This window comes from Triticum dicoccoides, chromosome 2B (assembly GCF_002162155.2).
Source record: "Triticum dicoccoides isolate Atlit2015 ecotype Zavitan chromosome 2B, WEW_v2.0, whole genome shotgun sequence".
NCBI classification, from domain to species: Eukaryota; Viridiplantae; Streptophyta; class Magnoliopsida; order Poales; family Poaceae; genus Triticum; species Triticum dicoccoides.
In genome coordinates, this window is record NC_041383.1 from 554,918,866 (window position 1) to 554,925,265 (window position 6,400).

A 6,400-nucleotide genomic window follows, 5' to 3' on the forward strand; every position below is an offset into this window, starting at 1 on the left:
GAGAAGGGGGTGACCGGAGGAGGAGGGAGGAGGGAGGAGGGAGGAGGGGCGGCCGGAGGAGGAGGAAGGAGGGTGCTGCCGGAGGAGGAGGGAGAGGAGGGAGGAGGGCATACCGAGGACGGCGGCGGCGATGCGGTTGCGACGGCAATGTGGTGGCGGTGGAGGAGCGAGGCAGCGGGGAGTGAGGGGAAGAAGAATGGTCGGGGCTCGGGGGAGGAAAATTTGGGGATAAGTCCCGCATAGCAGTAGTGCGTTCCTAGGACGAGCGCTAATGCTAAGACCAATAGTAGTAGCGTTGTCCGTGTACCAGCGCTACTACTATACCTAGCCTGCCGGCAACGGTGTGGCAGTTATAGTAGTAGCGCTTTTTGCATGGAATGCGCTACTGCTACTTACATAATAGTAGCGATCTTGTATACAACGCGCTACTAGTACATAGTAGTAGCGCATGTTTTTGACCATCGCTACTAGTAAGCTTCTGGGTATAAGGTTTTCCCTAGTAGTGTTGTGGGGCCCATAGATGCCCTCCGGTGCCCTCCTTCTGCTATATGAGGCCATTTGCCCAAGAAAAAAATAAGAGAAGACTTTAGGTATGAAGCATCGCCGTCTTGAGGCGGAAGCTGGGCGAGTGAAAGGATCGAGAAGAGGTGTCCAGAAGGGGTGAATAGACTCTCAACCAAGAAAAGTAGCAATTTTTAAGTTCTTCAAGTTGAGGTGGAGTTTAACCACAAGTTTAAACATTCACAATACATATCAAGCAAGCATGCAAAGAGTATGTGAGCAGCGGAAAATAAAGCATGCAACTTGCAAGAAAGTAAAGGGATGGGATTGGAGTGTGCAAACGCAATTGGAGACACAGAGATTTTTGGTGTGGTTCTGATAGGCAGTGTTATCGTACATCCACATTGATGGAGACTTCAACCCACGAAGGGTAACGGCTGCGTGAGTCCACGGAGGGCTCCACCCACGAAGGGTCCACAAAGAAGCAACCTTGTCTATCCCACCATGGCCATCGCCCACGAAGGACTTGCCTCACTAGGGTAGATCTTCGTGAAGTAGGCGATCTCCTTGCCCGTACAAACTCCTTGGTTCAACTCCACAATCTTGACGGAGGCTCCCAAGTGACACCTAACCAATCTAGGAGACACCACTCTCCATAAGGTAATAGGTGTGTTGATGATGAACTCCTTGTTCTTGTGCTTCAAATGATAGTCTCCCCAACACTCAACTCTCTCTCATAGGATTGAATTTGGTGGAAAGATGATTTGAGTGGAAAGCAACTTGGGGAAGGTTAGAGATCAAGATTTATGTGGTTGGAATGGAATATCTTCACCTCAACACATGAGTAGGTGGTTCTCTCCTAGAAAATGAATGTTGGAAGTGTAGAAACATTCTGATGGCTTTCTTCATGAAGGAAGAGACGGTGGAGGGCTATATATAGCCTCCACACAAAATCTAACCGTTACACACAATTTACCAAACTTGGTGATACCAAATCAGAAAACTCGGTCAGACCAATATAGTTCATAATGTGACCGTTAGGCATTTCGGTGGGACCGATATGATCTACTCGGATAGAACCGATGTGCTAGGGTTAGGTTAAAACCTCATCTCGGTTTGACCGATTACACAAACTGGGTGGAACTGATTTTGGTAATAAGCGAAACAGAGAGTTGGTCAGGCAAACTCGGTGGGACCGATTGCATATCTTGGTGAGACCGAAATTATTGCAATAGGCAACAGAGATTTTGCAAGCCCATCTCGGTGAGACCAAGATCCCATTGGTGAAACCGAATTGATTAGGGTTTCTATCAGTGGCTATGTCAAGTGAACTCGGTGGCGCTGGATAGGTCAAGTCGGTGGGGCCGAGTTTGACTTTTGGTATGGGACATATGTGGACATGAGAAAGTGGTTGAGGGTTTTGGAGCATATCACTAAGCACTTTGAGCAAGCAAGCCATTAAGCAACACCTCATCCCCTTTTAATAGTATTGGCTTTCCTATGGACTCAATGTGATCTTGGATCACTGAAATAGAAAATGTAGAGTCCTGAGCTTTGAGCTTGAGCCAATCTTTGTCCTTGGCATCTTGAAGGGGTTCCACATCCTCGTGTCCATGCCACTCCATTGTTGGACTTATCTGAAATATACAAGATAAAAGTATTAGTCCAACAAGAGATATGTTGACATTAATTACCAAAATCACCCAGGAGCACTTGTGCTTTCAATCTCCCCCTTTTTGGTAATTGATGACAACATACATCAAAGCTTTAGATAAAGATATAGAGAAAGACAGGTAAAGCTTTGGAAGGACATGTAACATGCATAGGCTCCCCCTACATGTATGCAATCATGTAAATATGGAACATAACAGCATGTGAGTGCATAATCATGACAGAGCAAGCAATGAGTTACATGTATCTTGGCTGTATGCATCAGAGAGAATGGTGTGAATAGAGGAAATGTACCTTCATGCTCATGAGTCCTTCTTGCAAACAATATGTACATTAGCAAGAGATCCTCATGCACATGAGTGTGATGCATATACTTACCTTGTGGTCTTGAGCTAGCTTTGGAAGAGATGAACCTGAGTAAACAAGGTTAGATAACACAGAAACATCTACTGAACAGAGCAAGAGCAGCAAACCACAAGAGTACCAAGATTGGGATGACATGTAGAGAGTGAGTACTAGGTACTCTATTTGAGTGTAGACATGTCCCCAAAGGTAAATATATGCAATGAATTCGAAGATTTCCTTCCCTTAGATGTCTTGCTCCCCCTGAATCTTATATGGGATGTTGGGAGAAGAGAAGAAATAGAAAATCAGAGCAAAGCAAACACACAAACAACATGAACATGTCTTTCCCCTCTAAAGACATGTGACTTCTTCCGTCTTTGAATACCAAGCATCTGGGGTCTCTCTTTGATGTGATTATTTATCTCTCATTCCCCCTTTTGATATGATCAAGCTTTGATGTGAGCTCTCTCTCCCCCTTTGACATCAATTTCCAAGAAGGGGTCTTTTGGAGTGTGAGTCAAAGTAGGTTTGGTCCTTGAGTCACATAGCAAAGTAGCAGGGAAAAATAAGGTGCTGGTAGATGGATAAGAATCATCGAGTGGAGCTGGAACAAAATGTGCAGGATGCAAATGACAAAGTGTCTCCTCAGCATTTGAAATCGGTAACACCGAGTTGATGTCTTCGGTGGCACCGAGGTGATTCGGTTTGACCAAAAGAGACAAACCGGTGTGTCCGAGTTCATTACAGAGATGAAGCACTTGTCACCTCAGCTCACTAAGCAAATAAGATCTCACAAGGTTTTGCAGGGAATTAACTAAAGAATTTGCAATGAATGGGATGCAGGGAATGCAGAACAAAAATTAAAAAGAAAAGATCTAGATGAATTACGAAGGGAAACAAATATGCGAGAGACAAATGCAAGAACACTATGGAACTTCATCTAGAATTGGTCAGCGACAAAGTCACCTATGTTAGAGTATATTGACTTAGGAGTCAAGTGAAGACACTTGATCATAGGTCATACTCATCGTTTAAGCTCAAAATGGGGTTGCCATTTTTCGTTTAAGCATTTTGATGTATTCACATCTTGTTGAGCTGCTTTGACCCATGACTTGGGGTAAAGCTTCTCTAAGATGGAATAACATACCTTAGGTGGTGGTGTTGATCTTGATCATGTAGTTGAACTTGTGTGGGATGCTCAAGGTTGATGTAGTTCATTGGGAGAACCACTTGTAATTGGAATTCATCTACCTACATGAGTTAGTTTTGCAAGGAGGAGCACTTGTGTATCCAAAGTGTCAATCATGAAATATGATACCAAAAGAGATTTGATATATAATATAAATTGTCAAAGGATATGTTTGAAGGGTTTCATGCTTCCTTGTCTTCAACCACCGTATTGTAGAGACTTGGTGATGTAGAGATTGCTCAAGATGTGAGTGGGTTGCAATCTCATAGATTTAGATTCATCCAAGTACCTACAAGGGTTAGATAACATGCAAGGGTGAAAATATATCCAAGACATATGATTATCATCATAAGAGAAATATCAAGGATTAGTCAAAGGCTCATGCCTTGCATGTATCCAAATGGAGTTCCTACTCCAAGTTTGAAGCATCAATGATGTTGAATTCACCTCTCAACCGGCAAAATACTTTATCATCAAGCGGTTTGGTGAATATATCCGCCAGTTACTTATCGGTATGAACATGCTTAAGGTTAATGTCTCCTTTAGCAACATGATATCGAATGAAATGATGACAAACCTCAATATGCTTGGTTCGAGAATGTTGCACAGGATTGTGAGCAATCTTAATAGCACTTTCATTGTCACAAAGCAATGGAACATGTTTCACATATATCCCATAATCTTTAAGAGTTTGGGTCATCCAAAGTAATTTAGCACAACATGAATCGGAGTAGCCAACAAGATCAAAAGAAGACCTCTTTGGATACCAAATGCCAAAACTTGGTGTATGTATTAATTATCTCACTATCCTTTTCACAGCCTTAAGATGACATTCTTTAGGGGCCGCTTGATATTGTGCACACATGCACACACTTAGCATAATATCGGGACGGGAGGCACATAGATATAACAATTAACCAATCATAGAGTGGTAAACTTTTTGATCAACGGGTTCACTATCTTTATTCAAATCAAGATGTCCACTAGTAGGAATGGGTGTATTCATACCTTTGCATTCTTGCATATTGAACTTCTTGAATAAGTCCTTGGTGTACTTTGTTTGAGATACAAAGGTACCTTCCTTAGTTTGCTTGATTTGCAAACCAAGAAAGAATTTGAGTTCACTCATCATGGACATCTCAAATTTCTCCGACATTAGCTTTCCGAACTTCTCACTAAAATGAGGGTTAGTCAAACCAAATATAATATCATCAACATAAATTTGGCACACAAATAATTCTCCATTAACCCTTTTAGTGAAGAGACTAGAATCAATTTTTCCGATCTCAAAGCCTTTTTCAATAAGGAACTTGGTCAAGCATTTATACCACACTCTAGGAGCTTGTTTGAGACCATAAAGAGCTTTGTGAAGTTTGTACACGTGATCGGGTTTCTTAGGATTAATAAAGCCAGGAGGTTGTTTAACATAAACTTCCTCCTCAATTTCACCATTTTGAAAAGCACTTTTAATGTCCATTTGGTACAAGGTGATATCATGGTGATTAGCATAGGCAAGTAATATGCAAATGGACTCAAGTCTAGCAACGGGGGCATATGTCTCACCATAGTCCATACCTTCGACTTGAGTGTAGCCTTGGGCGACGAGATGTGCTTTGTTGATAACTACTTGTCCATCTTAGTCTTGCTTTTTGCGAAACACCCATTTGGTACCGATGATGTTGTGGTTGTTGTCAGGCTTCTCGACCAATGTCCACACTTGGTTTCTCTCAAAGTTGTGTAGCTCTTCATGCATGGCATTTATCCAATCTGGTTCTTCCAATGCTTCTTCAACCTTCATGGGTTCAATGCTAGAGATGAATGAATAATGTTCACAGAAATTAGCCAAACGAGTTTTAGAGCAAGTGGTTCTCCCAGTTTGGATATCATTGTAGATTTGCTCGACAGGATGGTCTCTGGCGACTCTTGCTCGAACTCGCAAGAGCTTTTGTTTTGGTCGGGGTTGAACATCTTCTTCATCATCTTGTTCTTATTCTTGGCCTTCTTCATTGTTGACGTTATCGTTCTCTTGTCGTGGTGGAGAAGGAGGTTGATGAGGATCATCTTGGTGTACTTCCTCGTTTTTTTCATCTTGGTGTGCCCCACTTGTGGATGCTTCCATATCAACTCTTGGTTCACCTTGTCATGAGGTAGAAGCTTCCACTTGGACGGACGAGGTACTCTCCTTCACCTCCGTTGGACGGATCTTGCCAGTAGACAAGTCTTGGATTGCTTCTGAAGGGTCTTTGTCTCCTACATCAATTGGTAATTGCTCTACTAGCGAGCTGTTAGATTCATCAAACTTCACATCTACCGTCTCTTCAACCTTTCGGGTGAAATTGTTGTAGACACGGTAAGTGTGAGAGTTTGAGCCATAACCAAGTAGGAAACCTTCATGAGATTTGGGAGCAAATTTAGAATGACGATGCTTATCAAGAATGTAGCACTTTGAGCCGAATACTCAAAAGTATCCAACTTGGGGTTTGTTACTGGTGAGGAGTTCGTATGCCGTCTTGCCGAGTAGCTTGTGAAGATACAAGCGATTTGTTGCATGACAAGCTGTCTCAACCGCTTCCGCCCAAAAGTGTTTTGCTGTCTTGTACTCATTAAACATCATTCTTGCCATCTCAATAAGAGTCCGGTTCTTCCTCTCAACAACTCCGTTTTATTGAGGCGTGTACATAGCTGAGAACTCGT